Here is a 23,639-nt window from a genome sequence, read left to right on the forward strand (position 1 = left end):
GAAACATCTCCCTTTGGAGCAATTTTGATTGAGGATCAAAGGACAGGGAAAGAATTCAAGGTTAATGGCCAAAGATTGAAGGTCTATCATGGAGATGAGCTTACAAGGAATATCTCATGCATGAAATTGGTTCCTCTTGAGTGAGGAACATTCAACGTCAAGCTAGTAACGTTAAAAGAGCGCTTTGTGAGAGGAAACTCACATTTCTAACTCATTCTAAGCTTTCTGTTTTGTTTTAGAATTCTGCATATTCATGTTTTACAATTTTTTGCAATTTATGCAAACATTTTGCTGCATCTAGTTTTCTGAGGTGAATCTGATAATTGATTAGAGATTTGAAGTTATGAGAAGTAAATTGAAAGATTAGAGTGTGAGAAGTGTGTTAATTGAGGTTTTAGAGACATTTGATTAATGAGAGGAGCACTATTTTACAGGAAAGGAGCTACGCAGAGAGTGCATTTTGAGGGTTCCCTCTGGAACAATCACTTTTGCTGAGAAAAGTGATCACGCAGAGGCAGGAAGGTTCACACACTCCTCTGGAACATTCACTCTCCCTGATGAGAGTGATTACGCAGAAACAGATGTGAAAATAACCCCTCTGGAACGCTTCCTCTCACTGAGAAAAGTGGTTACGCACAAGTAAGTAAACTTTCAATCTCTGTGCGTACTTCCTTTCATTTAAAAAAATTGTCATGTAGTTGTACGTTATCACTTTGCCCAGCAATAGTGATAACGCGCTCTTCACTCAGAAAAATATAATCTCTGGAACACTCACTCTAATCAAATAAAGTAACCATGCAGGATACTTAGTATTTTGTCACATTAACTTTGCTTGTTTAAAGTTGTCACGTGTCCACGCGTGACTATAAATATAGATGAGAGTGAACATGCAAACACACCTTTACCCTAAACATTCCCCTTCTCTCTGAGCATTCCTTGCGATTTCAATCTCTCTGCGTGTCAACCTAGCAGCAACAAGTTTTTCCCCTACATTTCTGCATCTTCCTACCAGGTACGCTTACCCTCATTTCTCTAAATCTATAATTAGGATTTTTTGTGTTTAATGTTTGGGAAAAATGTCATTTTCGAGTAATGGAGCATTGCCTGAGTTTGTTTTTGATTGAAAAGTATTGAAATTGATTGTATGAATTCATCTTCTGAACTATGTGTTGTGTTTGATGTTTTGGAAAATCATTTTTAGGTAATGGGGAAATATTCAGATTATAATTGATGGGGCATTACGCTGAATAGGTTTTCCTGTTATTCATGATAGTTTTAGGGAGATTTGACTCTGTATTATGCCATTCATCTGAACAAATTTGCTGCAGAAATTACATTGACCTAAAAAGACTTCAGCGGAAAATTTCAAAATAAAAATTGTGAATGAGAATGTTTGAAATTAATTGATGAAATTTCTCTAGCCTTCTGCTTTGCTTTTCAATTCTCTAATAGAAAACGCCTGCTAAAATTGCTAGTTAGGGATATAATCAAATTTAGGGTAATGGGGCAATGTTTTGAATTTATGTGGTGCAGCAATAGAGAGGATAATATGTTGAATAGATTTTCCCTGTCATCTCTAATTTCTGAGAAATTCAAACCTACATTGCACACTATATGAACCCTGTCTATACAGAATCTGAGTTGACCTAACTACATTATTTTGTTAAAATAGGATCATGCAATGTAAAATTGTGTTAAGAATTAGTTGAAATTTGAAATTAGCTTTCTGCGTGACCATATTTTTCTGTGAAAGTGTGCACTATGAACTTACAAACTAGGGATATCAAATTAAAATTCATCTGAATGCGGTAGTTAAAGACTGTGCATCTGTGCTTGTATATCTGTAATTTGACATGCCCTATTCTGCTAAAATAAATTTTGTGCTAAAATTACAGATTTTTGTTGAAAATTGATTAAGACCTGTGATGATCCCTCTGCGTTAACCTGATATGCTCTGAGAGTGTGCACGCTGAATTTATATATTGGGATTTAACATGCTTTGACTGTGAATGCTTAAGCTTGTGCAGTTGTGTGTTTGTAATTGCATGTTGAATTATCCTAACAGTAGACTGCATGTTATATTGTTAGAAGAATTGAATTTCTGCAAATTGTTTGATTGAACTTTCTTTAGTACAGAGATCTATACTTTCACAATTATATGTTACAAATTTAAACTGTCAAATTACTTCTTTTTTGCAGAAACTGAAAAATGGCCAGAACTTCCATGAATACACTAGTTGGAGCTTCTAGGAAAACTCAAGCTGGATCTTCCAGCAACACTCCTAGAAGATCTTCTAGAAACACTACATTTGGATCCTCCAAGAACACTCCCAGATCAAAGAAGGCCAGAGCAGATGGTGACTCAGCTTCTTCACCAATTGAAGTGTGTGATCCAAGGTTCAAAAGTTTGGCTCATGAAAACTTTTTCAGAGCTAATATTTTGAGGAGGAAGATTGTCCCTGATAGAGCTTTTGAAATTGTTGGGGACAACTATCCAGAATACAAGGAAGAAATTCAGAAGAAGGATTGAGAATCCTTTTGCTCCCTAGCTGGCATGGGTTGGAGGGAAATAACCCAGGAATTTTATGTCAATGCTATAAGGTTCAAGAGAGATCAATTCCCTAAGTTCAACACCATGGTAAAGGGAATGAGAGTAGACTTCACTCCTGCCGACATCAACAAAGTTCTGAACATCAACTCTGCAAGGTACCCTGCATAGTTGGATTTCAGCTCATTCAGAAAGAGTCCTGACATTGACTATATGCAGATCGTGGAGAAGATTGGTAGGCCAGGTACAACTTGGATGTTGAACCAGGCCAAGAAGCCAAAATGCATAATCACAAAGAACTTGCTGCCTTTCGCCAAGGTGTGGAGCATGTTTATACTGAATTCCTTCATGCCAGTAAAGCACAGCTCAACATTGGCAAAAAAAAGGGTTGAATTACTTTTCGTAATAGTCACAAACATGTACATAGATGTGGGGGAAATTATCAGTGAGTGCATCCTAAACATTCTGAAGACAAAGAGGGATTCACTGGCCTTTCCCTCAGTAATCACACTGCTCTGTGAAGATGCAGGGGTGGAGTTTGGAGAATATCAAGAAAGGATTAGGTCTGTGCCTCCCATCTCTGTCTCTATGGTGAAAGATATATATGCCACCACATCTTGCACCTCAGCATCTTCCATTCCATCTCAATACAGAAAAGAAAAACCAATTATAATGAAGGACACTTTGAAGCTGATGGCTGAGAGACAAAATCAGTTGGCAGAAAGGCAGAATGAACTCCACAGCAATGTCAAGGTTGGAATTATGCTGCTGGAGTGTGTCATGCTCAACATTGGTCAGAAAATGGGAATGACCAAGGATGAAATGTATCACACTCTAGATTTGGCAGAGAATGCCTAGTGCCTTTGTTCCTCAGTTTTTAAGGATTTACCAATATATAAAACTCACTTCCCACATCCAACTGAAGAGGTGGTGGAGGAGGAAGAAGATGAAAAGGAGGAGGAAGATGATGATGAAGAAGAAACCTAAGAGGATGATGATGAAGCAGAAGAATAGATTAGGATTTTTAAGTCTGTTGTTTTTAATTTTAGTTTATGTAAATTTTAACAATTAGGAATTTTTGTTTCTGTAATGCAGTAGCTGTTCTGAACAATTTTAACACTTTTTCAGTTGTAATGAAGTTCAGTTTCATTTAAGTTTTAAAATTCTACAGTTTCAATTACCTTATTTTTCTGATAATTGATGGAATTTTGGTGTTTTGTGCAGAGAATGTCACAATCACACAGCACTCACACACAATGGATGCTGACACTTGCACAAGCTGCCATGAAAAGGGAGGTTTCATTCTCTACCTCTTATTCATGAGTTGGCTTCACAATATACTGAAATTTTCTGAAAAACACAATAATTAGTATAGCTATTGAACTGATTTCTGTGAATTAAATGAAAGCTAATTCATGATTCTGTGAATTCTGTTAATTTTGTTCTTTTTAAGTTGTTTTTCCCATTCTCCAAATGAGATCACATTTGTATTTTCAAAATGAGGCAGTCTTGCCACTAGTTGCATATAATTCTGAAAAAGTGCATTGTGAGTTCATTGATTACCATATCACTTACAAATCCTTAGTGAGACTTGAGCTGCATGCTTCTTTTCATGTGTGATTAATCATATTTTGCTGCACCCTCTAGAACTTGCTTGGTTTCTTGATTAAATATGCAATTTATAGTTTTCACATATATGATGGAGGCCATGTTCGATTTTGCCAAGTTAACCTAAATGACTTTCCTGTATTCTTGAATGACATAGTTCACCCCTTTGAGCTTAATATCCTTTTCTTGAATTTACCTCATTATAAGCCTTGCTGAAAAACCAATTTTACCATTCAAAGGAAAAAATGCATAGTGAGTTTAATCAAGAATGAATTTAAAACTAAGTTTGAGGTGACATCCACATTTTATTTGCTTGAGGACAAGCAAAGTTCTAAGTTTTGGGTGGGGAATAGCAAGCTATCTAAGTGTTTAGTTCACAAAGATAGAAAGAAATAGCAAAAAGCTGCAGAAAAATGAAAAATATGCAGCAAAGTTGTGAAAAGAGTAAAAAGTGAATTCAAAAGAAAGAATTGCAGCAAAGTGCTGCAGAAAAAGGAATGAAAAGAAAATAGTGTGTGAAAGCAAAAGCAAGAGAAAAGAAAAATTTAGAATGATGCTACACGAGTGAAATTATATGTTGGATAATTGAGGGAATTAGTGAGAAATAATGCAGACCCATGCTAGTTTTAAAGTCATTCACTCAAAATGTCTTTGATCTTTTGAAAGTGCATGTATTGTTTCCCATTTTGTTCAATACCTACCTTGACCTTAGCCTTGTTATAACCTGAAAAAGTTCTCTAGATGTGTGATTGACTGTATTAAGCAAAGGAGATTGAGAATATGGGCAAGCATATGGTAGAGTGTAGTAAAATTGATAATTGAGAGAGAAAACAGTAGCCTAAACACTATTGACTGAAGAGGGAAACACTTCCAAGTGAGTTGTGATCATGTTTATGAATTGTGCTCACATAAATTTTGATGAAATATATGAACTTAGAGAGCAATTCTTACTCAATGATGATTATGCAGTATGAATATCATGACGAATAGTTGGGATGAACAGTTTGATTGAAAATTTTGCAGAAAACATAGAAATTGGAATTTGAAATCTCTAAGATAAGCAGTTTGCAAATTGATTTTTAAAGAATGGAGGAATTACCCTTGGTTTAGTTTGGTTTGCTTGAGGACAAGCAAAAATTCAAGTTTGGGGAAAATATATGAGAAAAGTATATGAGAAAATATATGAGAAAAGTAGAAAAACTCAGAAAAATAGAATGATTGAAAGTTTTATTTCAATTTGTATTTATTTTAGCATTGGTGAGATTTCTGCTTAGAAATTAAGAAGTTAATCTTGTTTTTGTAGGAATAATCTGAGCAAGGTTCATGGAAATGGAAGAACAATGGAAAGGAAGGCAATTCTGGACTCAAAACATAAGAATTATGGAATGTAAGCTGGGCGTGATCACTATTGTTAGTGAAAGTGATCACTTCAGAGCTTAAAGGAGAAGTGGAGTCTGGGCGTGGTCACTCTTACCAGTAAAAGTGAGTGTTCTAGAGAAGCCTCGGACTTAGCAACCTTTACATTACCACTTTTACCAGCAAAAGTGAGTGTTCCAGAGAGACTAAATTTTAGCAAGCTCCGCGTAACCACTTTTACCAGTGAAAGTGAATGTTCCAGAGAGAAGTGTTTCAAGGCAACTAGCTTGTGGTCACTTTTGCTGGCGAAAGTGAACACGCGCACTACTCAACCTCCTGTGTTGCTACTCTTATCAGCAAGAGTGATTGTTCCAGTCTTCCAGAATCATATGAGCCTTTGCGTGGCCACTCTTGTGAAGAAAAGTGACAACACGCAGAGGCTGGAAATTCTTTAAATACCTGTTTAAGCTCAAATTTTTGGGGTCTTTTGTTTATTTTCTATTTTTTCTGTTAGATTCTCGTTGAGAGAGAGTGAGAGGATTAGGGTTGAATTTCGAAGCTCCAAGAAGAGGCATTGGATTGAAGCTCGTGGAGATGGCTTATTTGAGTTTCTTCTCTTCTTCTCCTTCTTTCTTTTTCTCTGTTGCAATGTGTGCTTAATTCTTCGTAGTTAGGAGTTTATGGACTTTGAATTGATGTATTGATTCAAATTTTGCTTCTAAAATTTGAGTTCTTGGATTAATTGAGTTGTTAATTATGCTGTTATTGCAATCTTTGAATGGGAATTTGTATGATTAATCAAAGAGGAACATTTGCCAATGGAAGTCGGGTTTGCTACTCTAATTTGAATTAGCAACCAGAATTAGGGATTTCTTAGGGATAAGGGAACCTAATTCTGCAATCCTACAGTTCTAAGTCTTAATGTAACTTAAAAATAAACTTCACATAAGTGATTAGGGTGATTTAGTTGCTTGTTAAGGTCAATGGTTTAAGGGATTAAACTTTGACTATTAATAAGAGAAACTGATTGTCAATTAACCAATTGCTTGAATGTTCAAAGGCATAATTGAATTAATATTGACATTCTTGTGAAATAAATTCCTAACTATTTTTCATTCTTGTCTCATCTCAGCATAACTGTCATACCCTATTTTTACTACAAGTTTCTTACCTTTTAATTGTTCTTATTCCTTACTTTTTGAATGATACTACTCTTATAAAATTGTTTGGCTCAACTTGTTATTATTCTATGAAGTGATCATTGAATTCCTAATTTCCCTGTGGAGACAATACTTTGATCTTCAAATTACTCATTGCTTGCTGCAATTCCTAGAGCACTTACTAGTGTTTAGAGATTGTAACAATAGTGAACGAGTAGCAGCAGTGGGTAACAGGGTAGATGGGTAAACAAGATGCATATAGGATGGCATAGTAGTGTACCTAATAGAGGATACCACCACATGGACATCTCTCTCGGGTGGTACAAGGAAAAAAATAGGGTTCAGAGAAAGAAAAGGCACAGGTGTGGAAACTGGCCTAGAAATAGGAGTATGGGGATCAATTGTCATAGGAGATGGGTAGCAAACAAAACAAGATAGGGTAATTGAGTGTCACTAGAAGGAACAAAAAAGACTATCTCTATAGGGGTATCAGCAGCAAACTGGGTGATCCATGAGCCTCCACAGAAGATACTTTGCTAAGCCACGGAGTCAAACACCCACATGTCCTCCTCAGAAGGAAGGATCCATACCTTCACCTTATTCCTATCCATCTATATAAGTAAAAGGAAGACTAATACAACAACAAAAATTAGAAAGTGAAACAACAAAAAGAAATGCTCAATCTAACTATCTCTGTGCTACTAATGATATTAAAAGTAAATAATCCCTAACAACAGTGCCAAAAACTTGTCACAAAGCTGAGAGAACACTAACTAGAAAGTGTAATAGGTAATTGTAGCAAGTAATAAAATTTGGAATTCATTTGAGTCCCAAGTATCGTCCTCAGGGATTAGTTCTATCAATTACCACTTCACAAATCAATATCTAGTTAAGCCAAACGAATATTGGAGATGTTTTGAATCATTTAAGAACTGAAATAAAAGGTGCAGTAAAATGTAAATGTTGAGTAAAATAGAACTACAAATTTTTGTAATGAAATGATATGTGAATAAAGTTAAGAATGATTTCACCGTTTTATCAATTGCAAAATGGAAGTAGATCTGAACTCTAAGTTCCTTAATTGATTGATGATCAATTTCACTTATTTAATCAAAGGACAATCCCTTGCCTCAATGATCCTAATATTCAATTAACTACTCTAATTCCTTAGGTGTAAATCAATCAAACATTGCATTAAGTATGAGAAATTAAGAGAACATAAGATCAAGATTTCTTACCCCTAAGATATCCATAATCTTGACATTCAATTCAGATCTAAGAAATTAACTTAACTTCCATTGATGAAATCCTCTAGGTTCAATTCAATTGAATAGCTAATTCAAGAATTGCATTAATGAAAGAATTAAACATTTAATACAATACTAATTGACAATAGAGGTGGATTGCTTTCATTATATGAAGACGTGTTATAAATGCCAAACAAATGCTGACAATATTAATGTTCCCCCAACAACTTTGAATGTCTTATCATTGCCTTGGCCTTTCTCAATGTGGGGAATGGATGTTATTGGACCCATTGAACCTAAAGCTTCTAATGGTCATTTCTTCATTTTGGTCGCTATTGACTATTTCACAAAATGGGTCAAGGCTGCCTTATATGCTAGTATGACTCGAAATATGGTGGTGAGTTTCATTAAAAAGGATTTGATCTATCAATATAGCCTCCCAAGCAAGTTAATAACAAACAATGGCACTAATCTGAATAGTAAAATGATAAAAGAATTATGTGACAATTTCAAGATTTCACATCATAATTCCTCCCCTTATCGCCCAAAGATGAATGGAGCGGTCGAAGTAGCCAATAAAAATATTAAGCAGATTATTCAAAAAATGGTGGTGATATACAAAAATTGGCATGTGTCGCTTGGTGGGCAAAAAATAGCGACGTTGAAAAATAGGATTTTAATTTGAAAAATGTGGAGCTACCACCAAAATTTTATTTATTTTTATAAGGGCAAAATCACTAGTACAAAAAATACTTTTTACAACAGGATTTTTATATTTCACTAGTATTTTACAATAGTTTTTAGTGCAATTAATAAAGAAAACATGCTAGAAATAGTAGAAAACCCTTTAAAAAGTAATAAAATGTTGCATGTCACTTTTAAACATAGTTATTTTAAAATTCATTGATTTTCTATGTAAAAAGTGACATTTCAAGTATGCTTTTGTAGGGAATTCTGAGCTAAGTTTATGAGGATTGGATGATCAAAGGAAAAATAGAAGAAAAGTAGCAAAAATTGGAGGAAAGAAGTTGATAATTGAAGAATAGCCTCTAAGTGATCACTTTCACTGGTGAAAGTGATCACTCTAGAACCATAAAATGAAGAAGTGCTTCTGCGTAATCACTTTTGCTGGCAAAAGTGATTGTTCCAGAGAGGTTGCAATGAGAAGAGCTTCTGCGTAATCACTTTTTCTAGAAAAAGTGAGCATTACAGAGAGTCCTCCAAGAAGAGTAGCTGAGCGTGTTCACTATTGTCCACAAAAGTGAACATGCGCAAGAAGGTAGCTTCTGCGTGTTCACTATTTCTAGCAGAAGTGAACACGCGCATGACATCAGTAAGGGAAGCTTCTGCATGACTACTATTTTCAACAAAAGTGAACACTTTGAAGTGCACATGGCTACTATCACCAGCAAAAGTGAACACGCGCAAGTGGAAATGAAGAATTAGCCTCTGCATGATTACTATTGCTGGAAAAAGTGATCACGCCAGCAGAGCGGGAATTCTATAAAAGGCAGTTAGCTCAGGAATTTAGGAGTTTTTTGTTCATTTTTCATTTTCCATTTGTTTTTGTTGTTGAGAGAGTCAGAGAGGGAGATTGAGGATAAACACCAAGCTTCATTTCTTGAGGGATCAGATTGGAGATTGGCTTGAAGATGTTTCTTCTTTGTTCATTCTCTTCTCTTCTTCTCTTCTCTTCTCTTTTTGTAATATTTACTTAAACTCTTTGTGGTTAGGAACTGTGAATCTGAAATGGAAATGTTGAATTGATTTTGGATCTGAACTTTGAGTTTTGGATTGGATTGAGTGATTGATTCTGTTGTTAAAGTAGTGATTGAATGAAAATTTGATCAACTAATCATAGAGGAACTCTTATCAATGGGAATTGAATTTGTTTCTCATATCTGAATTAATTGCCAAGGTTATTGGTTTCTTAGGGATAAGATATCTTAATCTTGCAATCTTTTGGTTTCTCAAAATTAATGCAGCATTTGATTGGATTAGATCTAAGGGATTGGAGTGATTTGATTAGATGGTAGATTCATTGAGGCAAGGGATTGTCCTTTGATTAATACAACGTGAAACTGATTGTCATTCCATCTAAATGCTTGAAAGTTCAGAACTTTATTGATTCAATGTTGAAGTTTCGGTGAAACAATTTCCTAACTACTCTTTCTACATCTGTTTACTATATACTTTTGTACTAACTGTTCTGTTTTACTTTCTAATTTCGTTTTTGATACATTCATACCAAATCCATCTAAAATTTGTAAAGCTCAACTAATTGTGATTTTGTGAAGTGGTAAATGAGAACTTTATTCCCTGAGGAAGGTACTTGGAACTCAATTTGATTCTAAGATTTTTTATAACTTGCTACAACAACACTAGTACACTTGCTAGTCAGTTTACTTTCAGTGCAACAGCAATTGTAAAAGTAACAATTTTACATCGGTTTTTTGTGAAATGAGGTAGAAAAAGACGTGGTGGCATTTTTGAAATTTACACAAACTTTTCTACATCAGTTGTAAAAGAACTAATGTGAAAAGTATTTTCTACATCAGTTGTAAAAAAAAATCGATGTAAAAAAAATACGGAGGCATTTTGAAATTTATGCAAGCTTGTTTTTACAACCAATGTAAAATGTACATTCTACATTGTTTTTGGGAACCGATGTAGAATCAATTCAAATTTCAAATTTTCAGATACCCGCCAGCAAAATAACATAAATTAGAGATTCGAACACAAATTCTTCTTAAGTTTCTAAAACTTCTATTCTGTTAGCTAGGTGGATAACGAACACGCAATGGTTTTCCAAGTACATCAATTTATTTTATTTTATTTCATTTTTTTTGTTGTTTCACTTTTTGTTGCTTCTTCTTTCTTATTAAACGATTTGATGAACATTGCATGTTCTTTATGTTTTGATTCAAACAAAGATAAACAATAATGAAACACGAAGAACACGATGAACACAACAAGCACGCAAAGACAATAAATATGATGAACTCAATCAACACGACAAATACGACGAATATGAAGAACACAATGAACATGAATAACATGACGAACACCATAAATACTGACATTTATAGATTTTAATTTAACTTCACAAAATATATTGATAATATTGATGAAAATGTTAAAACTCTCAGAGAAAAGAAATACTAACGCCATTGACAAAGATGAACGTTAAGAACATTTTCTACATAAGTTATTATAAACAACAAATGTAGAAAGTAACACTTTTTACATCGATTCTTAACAACCGATGTAAAAAGTCTTGAACTTTCTACATTGGATATGGAACCGATGTAAAAGGCCTTCTTTAACTGATGTAAAAAGTCTTTTTTTCACTAGTGAATATTGGAAAAATCCCTTAAAAGTCTCGATTTCGAGAGATAGTTACGAATAAAGAAGGTATTAGCACCCCTATTCGTTCTTTCCAATGAATGGTACCTTAAGATTAAATAATGCAAAATAATTTTAAGTTGTTATTCTCATAGGCAAAAACAAGATTTGAGATCTCAGAAGAATTCTTGATCTCAAATCATATTTTATTTTTAAAGCAAAACAATTTTGAAAATAGAAAAATTTTGTATTTTTATTTTTTTATTTGAAGGTTGAAAGAAAACTTAATAACATGAAAATAGATTTTTTATATTTTAAAGAATTTATATTTTATTTTAAAAAAAAAGAGTTAATTTCCTAAAGATATTTATTTATTATTTTTGCATATTTTGTTTTTTTAAAAAGAACTTAACATCTAAAAAAATATAAAAAAAAAACTTTATTTTGAAAATGATTTAACATTCTAATTTTTTTTTCATTTTAAAAGATTTAACAACCTAAACAAATTAAAAAAATAATTTATTTCTTTTTAAATTTTTACTAAAAAATATATTTTTATTTTTGACGGATTTAAAAAACTTTCCTTAGTTTTTTTTATTTTTGAAAAGAAAAAAATTTAAATTAGAATATTTTAATTCAAAAATGTAGCCGCCTTCTTGTGGCAATGTCTGACCGGCAAACCTCTACTAGTTTTCTGCCTCCCCACACAGCAAGTAGGTCGCATAGCTCACCTTATGTTTCTTACGACACCCCATTGCATTGAAGACCTTCTCAACATACACCAATCACCTCTAAGCTCCTTCCGGGTTAAATCCTCCCTTAAACTTTGAGGATCCTGCCTGGTGAAGGCAGATAATCCTCTGTACTCAGTCGGCTCTCCGCCTTTGTTATGCACCAAGGTCTCCAGAACATTTATAATTTAGGTAAACAAAACAAATCAACACTCAGCTTGGACGCTTTAGCCTGATACCATAGTCCTGTTTGGATGAACTATCTGATACCAAAATTGTAACACCTTAAAATAATTTCCAAGTAATAATTTCGCAAAATGGGAGTAATAAAACTTTCATTTAAAAAAAAATCCCATCATAAAATTTTGTAAAACAGTTCAAAACAATAAAGGGTTACAAATTTATATCAAAGACTGTTACAGGACCAATTCAGTTACATCGAAATTTTAAAATACAGTCTAAGTCCTATAGCAGTTCATCCTTCCTTCATTGAGTACGGTGTTGATCATCTTGGTCACCTGAAATGATAAATGTAGGGGTGAGTACTCTACACTATCCCATGCATATGCACAACATAAAGACTCACATTGCATATCTATAGGTGTTCTAATATATTCTACTCAAGTTTAGGTAATCACAAATAACATTGCAAACATTTCATTCCAATTCAAAATCGATGCACTCAAGGCACCAAACAATTTACACACGTGCACTCACTGCACCTAGCCACGCTCACTGTGGCACTGTGATCACAGTTTCACACAATGAATGGTTGTTGGTTACTCCCGTCTCACGGATACCGCATGGGCAATCACAGGTCGCTCAGCAAAAGTAGTGGTCAGAGGTCTAGTCAGGAGGAGAGTCTGTGGCCCATGGTGCACCCATGATCACTATTGGTGCCATCACCACTAGAGATAGAAATAGGTCAGGCTTTATTTTAAACATGCCTAGCCTGAAACATAATTATTAGGCCTAAGTCTGACCTGTTACTTGTTAAAGACTTTATTTTCAGCCTAGCTCGACCTGTTTAGGTGGCCTGGCCTGGCCTGAAACCTGTTAACAAAGCCTGCTATAAAAAAAATCTTAATATTAATGAAAATATAAATATTTTATTATCAAATTAGTTTATATATTTTTATACTTTTCATCTGTGTTATTGATAATTATTAAATAATTGTAATAATTTTATAAATAATTTTTAAAATATTATTTGAGCACTAACTATAAATGTTTCATATTAAATAATTTTTTATTTATTTTTCAAAATTATTAAAGATTTTAGTTTTTTTAGGATCATATTTTCTTTGTGTAAGGACATCTTATATTTGATAAATAAAGTCATAGTAAACACATAAAATTGATCACAAAAAATAACATTCACACAATTTGTTGAATCAGCTCAAAGAAAATTATTATATTTTAAAAAATAAATAAATTTAAATTCAATGTAATATATATATATATATATATATATATATATATATAATGATAATAATAATTACTATTAAATTAAGAAAAAAATAAAATATTTACAAAGTATTTAATTTTATTTATTTCATTAATTTGTTATTTTAAATTAACAAATACACGTAAAATTAACAATATTATAACATTAATGTTATATAAGAAAATATTAATGATACAATAAATTAAAATATATACTTATATATTAAATATAAATTGATAAATTATCTAATAATTTAAGTTTTTATTTATGTAAATATTTGCAAATTATTGAATTTCAAATGTATGTTAATAACTATAATTAAAGTATTAAATATTTTAATTATTTTTTATGATAATTATATTTTGTTTGTGTAAAGACATCTTCTATTTAATAAATAAAATTATAGTAAACACATAAAATTGATAATAAAAAATAACACTCAGAAAATTATTATATTTAAAAAAGTAAATAAATAGTCATTGTAAAAATTACAGATAAAAAAATATTTATATTATAAAATTTAAGGATGCAGAAAAATAACATATGAACATAGTAAGAATTAATAAAATTCATATTTAAATTAAAATAACTTATATTTCTAAACTTTTATCTTAATTAAAATAAATATGTAATATATATATATATATATATATATATATTGATAATAATTACTATTAAATTAAAAGAAAAATAAAATAATTACAAAATATTTTATTTTATTTATTTTATTAATTCTTATTTTAAATTAACAAATATATGTAAAATTAACTAAATTATAACATTAATATAATGTAGAAAATATTACTGATACAATACATTAAAACATATATATATATATATATATACATATTATAAATTGATAAATTAATTAATATTTTAATTTTTTATTTATACTTTTTTTTGTAAATATTTATTAATTATTAAATTTTGAATGTATATTAACAATTATATCTTTTTAAGAAAAATATATTTACATTTATGTCAAATTCATGAAAATTAATTATTTAAAATTTTACATATTTATATTTAGGTGTGTTGCTGTGTGCTGTGTATCTGGTATGTAAAATATTTTTATAGGTACTTTATTCAAAAAATGTATACTAATAAAAATAAAATACATATTAAGTTACAAAAAGTATATATTATTATATATAATTTAATTAAAATTATATTATTTACTATATGGTCCTATTATATATATATATATATATATATACACATACATATATTGTATATGAAATTTTTTATTTTATTTTTCTATCATTTTTTTATAAACTTTTAGTTTCAAATAAAATATAATTCATATTTAAAGAATTTTTATTTATTATAAAGAAAAAGAATTGAACATAAAATATTAATATAATAATTAAGTAGTAATAATTATAAAGTTAAGAATTTAAAAAATATATTAATATAATATTATTATTTCAGTTTTTTAATTTTATTTTGTTCAATTTTGATTGTATTTTGTTCTTATTCAAAGATTTAACTACTCTTTAACTTATTTAAATGTAAAAAATATGATAATTTCTTATTAAAAAAATTTATTATTTAAAAAGTGTAATTGTGTATAAATATTTTTAATAGAATATAATTTTTATTTATTATAATTATAAATAAAAAGAATTATAACATAATATATTAATTTAATATAACAAAATTAAAAATATATTTAAACATATTTTGATAGATCTATTTGTAAATTATATATATACACAGGCCAGCCTGTCAAGCTTAACAGGCTTTGAAAAAAGTTCAGGCCTGCCTTGTTTACTTGAACAGGCCTTAAAAAAAGCTTAAGCCTTATTTGGTTATTAAAAAGGTCAAGTGATGAATCCATATTTTGACTGATATTTTAGCATAATTCTAACACATTTGATAAGAAAAATATATAAAGAAAGCAGAAAAACTCAGAAAAAGAAAAGGAATTGAAATTTTGTTTAAATTTGTAATTATTTTAGCAATTGTGAAATTTTTGCTTAGGAATTAAGTTTTTAATCTTGTTTTTGAAGGAATAAATTGAGCAAGGATCATATCCATGGAGGTTTGATGACAAGGAAGAGGAAAGAAGCAAGTCTGGACTCCAAAAACGCATGAATAAGAAATTGCAGACTAGGCGTGATCACTATTGTCAGTGAAAGTGATCACTTCAGAGCTCAAAGAAGAAGGAAAGCTCTGCGTAACCACTATTGTTATCAAAAGTGATCGTTCCAGAGAGTCTTCAAATTGGCGAGTTGTGGTAGTTACTTTTATCAGCAATAGTGATAACGCGCAACTACCTTGACTCTGCATTGTCACTTTTATCATCAAGAGTGATAGTTCCAGAGAGCTCTTAATATTAGGAAGTTGCGCGTGGCCACTATTTCTGGGAAAAGTGTTAACGCTCAACCAAAAACTCTCTGCATAACTACTATTTCTCATAAAAGTGATGACGTGAAAATCTGAAAAATTCTATAAATACCAGAAACGATCCGGAAAGAGGGGGATTCTGTTCATTTTCACTTTTTTTAGTTAGATTCTTGTTGGAGGAAGTGAGAGAGAGGAGTGGGGATTCGAATTTCGGAGCTTCACGAAGAGGAATTGGAGTGGAGCAAGCTTCCATGGCGATTCTGATTTTCTTCTTCTTTTCTTCTCTTTCTTTTCTTTTCTCTGCTGCCATGGCTGTGTAATTCGTTCATAGTTAGGGATTGTAGACCTGAAACGAATATGTTGAATTGATTTGGATCTGAATTTCAAGTTTTGGAATAGATTGAGTGATTGATTCTGCACTTCACGTGGAAATTGAATGGAAATTTGATTAACTAAATTTAGAGGAACTCTTGTCAATGGAAATTGAATTTGTTCTTCAGATTTGAACCAATCACCGAGATTATAGTTTTCTTAGGGATAAGAGGCTTTGATCTTGCAATCTTCTGGTTTCTTACACTTAAAGCAATATTGAATTGAATCATATCTAAGGAATTAGAATGGTTTAATTGAATGTTAGGTTCACTGAGTTAAGGAATTAACCTTTGAATAATATAATGTGAAACTGATTGTCTTTCTTTCCAAATGCTTGTTAATTCAGAACTTTATTGATTAAACATTGGAGTTTTGGTGAAGCAATTACCTAGCTATGGTTTCGTCCTCTGTTATCACCTAATTGTTTGTTCGTTGTTCTATTTTTTGCAAGTTCATTTTACTTTTAATTGTTCTAGTTTGCTGTTATTACATGTTACTACTCTCCTTCTAATTTCGAAAAAGCTTAAATGGTTATAATTCTATGAAGTGGTATTTGAAACCTAAATTCCCTGTGGAGACGATATTTGGATCTTAAATTTACTCATTACTTGCTGCAATCCTAGTGCACTTGCTAGTGTTAGATTGCGAACAACAAGTTTTTGGCGCCATTGCCAGGGAATTTTGCATTTCAATATCATTAGTAGTAGAAAAGTAACTAGATTGAGCATTTATTTTGTTGCTTTGCTTTCAAATTGCTTTCTGCATAATTTTACTGCACCTTGTGTAGTGTTCTGCATAATATTTCTGTCTGCTGTATAGAATTTTTACATCCTTGTTTATCTACATAATTTCAGTTTTCATTGTTCTTCATATTTGTAATTGCCATTCTGCATATTTTTACATGATTTTACAATTCTGTAACTGCTAGATTTAAGTTTCTATATGCTTTTACTGATAGATTTTGCATGATTTCTGTTGTGCATTTCTGAATATCAATTGTAGTCTAATTTTGTTTTAATCTGATTTGTATATGCGTGGTAAAAACAAGAATAAATCAATTATGGTCTTTGATCCTGACATAGACATAACTTTGAGAAGATTGAGAAAAGAGTCTAGAGCAGAAAAAGCCATAGGGAGTGATAGTGAATTAGAAGCTGTTTATTCTCCAGAATTTCAGAGTAATCCTAGAGTGAAAAGAACATCTACACCCTTGAGACAACCAAATCCAGCAATAGAAATGGCAGAGCAGAACAGAATTAGAACATTAGGGGACTATGCTATTCCTAACATGCAAGGTTTTAACTCTTCTATAATTAGGCCAACTATTCAAGCCAACCATTTTGAGATTAAACCTGCCCTACTAGATTTAGTCCAACAGGATCAGTTTTCTGGAGGAAATTCTGATGATCCTAACTTACATATTTCAAATTTTCTGCAGCTATGTGACACCATAAAAATGAATGGAGTTAGTGAAGAAGCTATCAGATTAAGACTATTTCTCTTTTCCTTGAGAGATAGAGCAAAATGTTGGTTACAAGCTCAACCACAAGGAAGCATCACAACCTGGACAGAACTTGTGAATAAGTTTCTAACTAAGTACTTCCCTCCATCCAAAGCTGCTAAGTTGAGAGAAGAAATCACATCCTTTGTGCAGCAAGAAGGAGAATCATTGTATGAAGCTTGGGAAAGATACAAAGAATTACTTAGAAGGTGTCCACATCATTGTATCCCAGATTGGATGCAATTGGAAACTTTTTATAATGGGATGAATGCAGTAACAAGAACAATGGTTGATGTTGCTGCTGGAGGTTCATTAAATACAAAGTCCTTGGAAGAAGCTCAAAGAATTATTGAGATGATGGCATCTTCAATGTATCAGAATTCAAACTCAAGAAATCAAGGAAGAAACTCTGGTCATGAAGCTAAGGTTCTGGAAACTTTTCTTGCACAGAATCAGATACAAAATCAAATGTTTTCAGAACAATTAGCTTCCTTAACACAACAAATCAGCAATCTGCAAACAGGGAGTATGCCTACCAGTCAGCTAAGTTGTGATTTTTGTGGAGGAAACCATGTAAATGGTGCATGCGAGGCATCCACAAGTGAACCACAAGAGCAAGTGAATTATATGAATAATTTTCAGAGACAACAACCATCATATCCCCCTGGATTTCAATTTTTGAATAATAGAACTCAGTAGTATTCTAATTGGAATAATCAATATTCTGCTGCAAAGAATTCTAACTCAAATTTGCCTTTTTCTAATGCAGGTCCAACAACACAACAGCCTTATTTTCAGAGAAATTCATCCACTCAACCTCAAGGAAATCAAAAATTTTCCAAGCCTATGAATGAGAGGTTGACTGAGATGGAAGAAACTATGTCACAATTCATGAAGGTGACTCAAACAAGCTTCAAGAACCAAGAAGCTTCCATGAAAAAACTAGAAACACAAATTGGACAATTAGCTGAACAACTATCCAGCAGGGATGAAGGAAGATTTCCAAGCAATACAGTAATCAATCCTAAAGAGCAATGTCAAGCCATAACTACAAGGAGTGGAGTTGTAGTTGCAAGCCCTAAACCAGCAGAAAAGAAAGTAAATGAAGTAGCAAAGAGAAAAATTGAACAAGATCTGCAACAAGGAAATTTTAAGCTATTGAAGAAAGACCATTCAGAAGAAAAAGTAGATGTTCCAATGAATTCTGAGAGGAAAACCAAAAAGCAACTCTTTGAGGAAGCTTGTAAGCCAATAGATCCAGAAGAATACAAGAGGCTGCCCTATCCTCAAAGAGTCCAAAATCCTAAACAAGAGGAACAATTTGAAAGGTTTATAAATGTATTTAAGAAATTACAAATTAACATTCCTTTTGCAGAAGCTTTGGAGCAAATGCCTTCATATGCAAAGTTTATGAAAGAACTACTTTCCAGAAAAAGGAAGCTAGAGCATGATAAAATAGTACCTTTGACAGAGGAGTGCAGTGCCATTCTCAAGAGAAAACTTCCTCAAAAGCTAAAAGATCTTGGATCATTTAGCATTCCTTGTGAAATAGGAAACTGCACTATGGGAAGAGCATTGTGTGACTTGGGAACAAGTATAAATCTGATGCCATTAGTTGTTCTGCAGAAACTTGGCGTAGAGGAAGTGAAGCCCACCAACATTACACTGCAACTAGCTGATAGATCATACACTTATCCATATGGAGTTGTTGAAGATTTATTAGTTAAAGTTGATAAGTTCATTTTTCCTGTAGATTTTGTAATTCTGAACATGGAAGTGGATTCTAACATTCCTTTCATCCTAGGGAGGCCATTTCTTGCAACCAGGAGAGCCTTAATAGATGTGCAGAAAGGTGAACTTATGCTTCGAGTTCAAGATGAGAAGGTAGTGTTTAATGTGTTTGCAGCTTTAAAATATCCAATTGAAGATATTACATGTATGAAGGTAGATATACTGGATGCTTTTATTACACAACGCCATATTAATGAAATTGATGAACTTGCTGTGTTAGAAGAAATAATATCTGCAGGGAATAACAAATCTAAACTTCTGCATGAAGAATACATCATGGAAGTGCAACAGCAATTAGAGGCTCTGCCAATTCAAAAATCTACAGAAAATTCAGTGAAGGAGAAGATAGAAAAGGATGATTGTTGTTCGCAATCTACACTAGCAAGTGCACTAGGATTGCAGCAAGTAATGAGTAAATTTAAGATCCAAATATCGTCTCCATAGGGAATTTAGGTTTCAAGTACCACTTCATAGAATTATAACCATTTGAGCTTTTTCGAAATTGGAAGGAAAGTAGTAACATGTAATAATAACAAACCAGAACAGTTAGGAGTAAAAGAAACTTGCAGAAAACAGAACAATAAACACACAGTTATGTGATAACAGAGGAAGAAACCATAGCTAGGGAATTGCTTCACCAAAACTGCAATGTTTAATCAATAAAGTTCTGAATTAACAAGCAATTGGAAAGAATGACAATCAGTTTCACATTATATTATTCAGAGGTTAATTTCTTAACTCAGTGAACTTAACATTCAATTAAACCATTCTAACTCCTTAGATCTGATTCAATTCAATATTGCTTTAAGTGTAAGAAACCAGAAGATTGCAAAATCAAAGCCTCTTATCCCTAAGAAAACTATAATCTCGGTGATTGGTTCAGATTTGAAGAACAAATTCAATTTCCATTGACAAGAGTTCCTCTGAATTTAGTTAATCAAATTTCCATTCAATTTCCACGTTAAGTTCAGAATCAATCACTCAATCTATTCGAAGGCTTGAAATTCAGATTCAAATCAATTCAACATGTTCGTTTCAGATCTACAATCCCTAACTATGAACAAATTACACAGCCATGGCAGTAGAGAAAAGAAAAGAAAGAGAAGAAGAAAAGAAGAAACTCAGAAACGCCATGAAAGCTTGCTCCACTCCAATTCCTCTTCATGAAGCTCCAAGATTCGAATCCCCACTCCTCTCTCTCACTTCCTCTAACGAGAATCTAACTAAAAAAAACTGAAAATGAACAGAATCCCTTCTTTCTGGATTTTTTTTTGGTATTTATAGAATTTCCCAGATTTTCACGTCATCACTTTTATTAGAAATAGTAGTTACGCAAAGAGTTTTTGGTTGCGCGTTAACACTTTTCCCAGAAATAGTGGCCACGCGCAGTTTCCTGATATTGAGAGCTCTCTGGAACTATCACTCTTGATGATAAAAGTGACAACGCAGAGCCAAGGTAGTTGCGCGTTGTCACTATTGCTGATAAAAGTGACTACGCGCAACTCGCCAAGTTGAAGACTCTCTGGAACGATCACTTTTGATGACAATAGTGGTTACGCAGAGCTTTCCTGATATTTTGCCTCTCTGGAACTATCACTTTTAATGATAAAAGAGGTTACGCAGAGCTTTCCTTCTTCTTTGAGCTCTGAAGTGATCACTTTCACTGACAATAGTGATCACGCCCAGTCTGCAATTTCTTATTCTTGTGTTTTTGGAGTCCAGACTTGCTTCTTTCCTCTTCCTTGTCATCAAACCTCCATGGATATGATCCTTGCTCAATTTATTCCTTCAAAAACAAGATTAAAAACTTAATTCCTAAGCAAAAATTTCACAATTGCTAAAATAACTACAAATTTAAACAAAACTTCAATTCCTTCTCTTTTTTTGAGTTTTTCTGCTTTCTTTATATATTTTTCTTATCAAATGTGTTAGAATTATGCTAAAATATCAGTCAAAATATGGATTCATCAATGATAAAGAAGAGGAAAAGCAAAAGCTAGAGCTGAAACAACTTCCTTCCCACCTGCAGTATGCATTTCTGGATGAGAAACATGAAAATCCAATCATCATCAATAATGAACTTAAGGAAGAACAAGAGGAAAAATTGCTGAGAATTTTGAGAGAACACAAATCTGCAATTAGATGGAGTATTGCAGATCTGAAAGGTATAAATCCTTCATTTTGTAAGCACAGAATTTTATTTGAAGAGAATTTTAAGCCTGTTGTGCAGCCACAAAGGAGGTTAAACCCAACCATGAAAGAGGTAGTTAAAAAGGAGGTCATGAAGCTGTTAGATGCAGGAATAATATACCCTATTTCTGACAGCAATTGGGTAAGTCCAGTCCAAGTTGTCTCAAAGAAAGGTGGTATGACAGTTGTACCTAATGAAAAGAATGAACTTGTCCCTACTAGGACTGTGACTGGATAGAGAATATGCATAGACTATAGGAAATTAAATGATGCAACCAGAAAAGACCATTTTCCACTACCATTTGCAGATCAAATGCTAGAAAGACTTGCTGGACATTCATTTTATTGTTTTCTTGATGGGTATTCAGGATACAAGCAAATAGCTGTGGATCCTTTGGATCAAGAGAAAACTGCATTTACATGTCCATTTTGGAGTCTTTGCATATAGGAGAATGCCATTTGGTTTGTGTAATGCCCCTGCCACTTTCCAAAGATGCATGCTTTCTATTTTTTCTGATTTGGTAGAAAACATCATAGAGGTATTCATGGATGATTTCTCTATTTTTGGTGATTCTTTTGATGATTGTTTAGCTAATCTATCCACTGTTTTGCAGAGATGTCAAGACACTAACCTTGTGTTGAATTGGGAGAAGTGCCATTTTATGGTACAAGAAGGCATTGTCCTTGGTCACAAAATTTCAGAGAAAGGAATGGAGGTGGACCAAGCTAAGATTGAAGTCATTAGTAAATTGCCTCCACTTATCAATGTTAAGGGAGTTAGAAGTTTTTTAGGACATGCTGGTTTTTATAGAAGATTCATAAAAGATTTTTCTAAGATTGCTAAACCCTTGAGTAGTTTACTTATAAAGGATGCAGATTTCATATTTGATGATAATTGTTTGCATGCATTTTCTGTTTTAAAAGAGAAATTGATTTCTACACCTATTCTTGCAAAACCAGATTGGAAATTACCTTTTGAACTCATGTGTGATGTAAGTGATAGTGCAGTGGGTGCTGTGTTAGGACAGAGAAAAAATAGGAAATTATATGCTATCTATTATTCAAGTAAAGTGTTAAATCCTGCACAAGTGAATTACACAACAATAGAAAAAGAATTTTTAGCTGTTGTATATGCTTTTGATAAGTTCAGATCATATTTAATGGGTTCAAAAGTGACTGTATACACTAATCATGCTGCTCTTAAATATCTTTTGACAAAACAGGATGCAAAGCCCAGATTATTAAGATGGATTCTACTCCTCCAAGAATTTGAGCAAGAGATCAAAGACAAGAAAGGGAAAGAAAATAGTGTTGCTGACCACCTGTCCAGATTACCTTTGGAGAATTCAACCACTGAATCATTAGAAATAAATGAAGAATTTCCAGATGAAAAGCTGTTTGCAGTGGATAACATGCCTTTGTTTGCTGACATTGCAAATTTTAAAGCCACTCAATTCATTCCAAAGAGGTTTACCTGGCAGCAAAAGAAGAAGTTCTTACATGACAGCAAATTCTATGTGTGGAAAGACCCGTACCTGTTCAAAATTAGAGTAGATGGGTTACTAAGAAGGTGCATTCCACAAAGTGAGCAAGCTGAGATACTATGGCATTGTCACAATTCAGAATATGGAGGCCACCATGCAAGTTCAAGGACTACTGCAAAAGTTTTGCAAGCAGGTTTCTTTTGGCCTACACTCTTCAAAGATGCCAAGAGGTATGTGGAAAAATGTGACAAATGCCAAAGAACTGGAAATATCTCAAGAAGACATGAGCTGCCATTACCCAACATCTTAGAAGTGAAACTATTTGATGTATGGGGGATTGATTTCATGGGACCATTTCCCCCATCATTCTCACACGAATACATTCTAGCGGCAGTGGATTATGTGTCTAAATGGGTAGAAGCAATTCCCACCAGATCAAATGATGCAAAGGTAGTGATTTCTTTTATAAGAAAGAACATTTTTTGAAGATTTGGTGTGCCTAGAGTGCTG

At 32.6% G+C, this 23,639-nt stretch overlaps 1 non-coding gene across 1 annotated transcript; it reads right to left on the reverse strand.

Moving 5' to 3' along the window:
- Positions 1-17,784: 17,784 nt before the first annotated feature.
- Positions 17,785-17,891, reverse strand: LOC113853443. Its single transcript, XR_003502615.1, has one exon. It is a non-coding gene; the product is annotated as a small nucleolar RNA R71 (small nucleolar RNA).
- Between the last annotated feature and the right edge of the window lie 5,748 nt (positions 17,892-23,639).

This window comes from Abrus precatorius, unplaced genomic scaffold (genome assembly GCF_003935025.1).
Source record: "Abrus precatorius isolate BTA unplaced genomic scaffold, Abrus_2018 Scaffold10, whole genome shotgun sequence".
NCBI classification, from domain to species: domain Eukaryota; kingdom Viridiplantae; phylum Streptophyta; class Magnoliopsida; order Fabales; family Fabaceae; genus Abrus; species Abrus precatorius.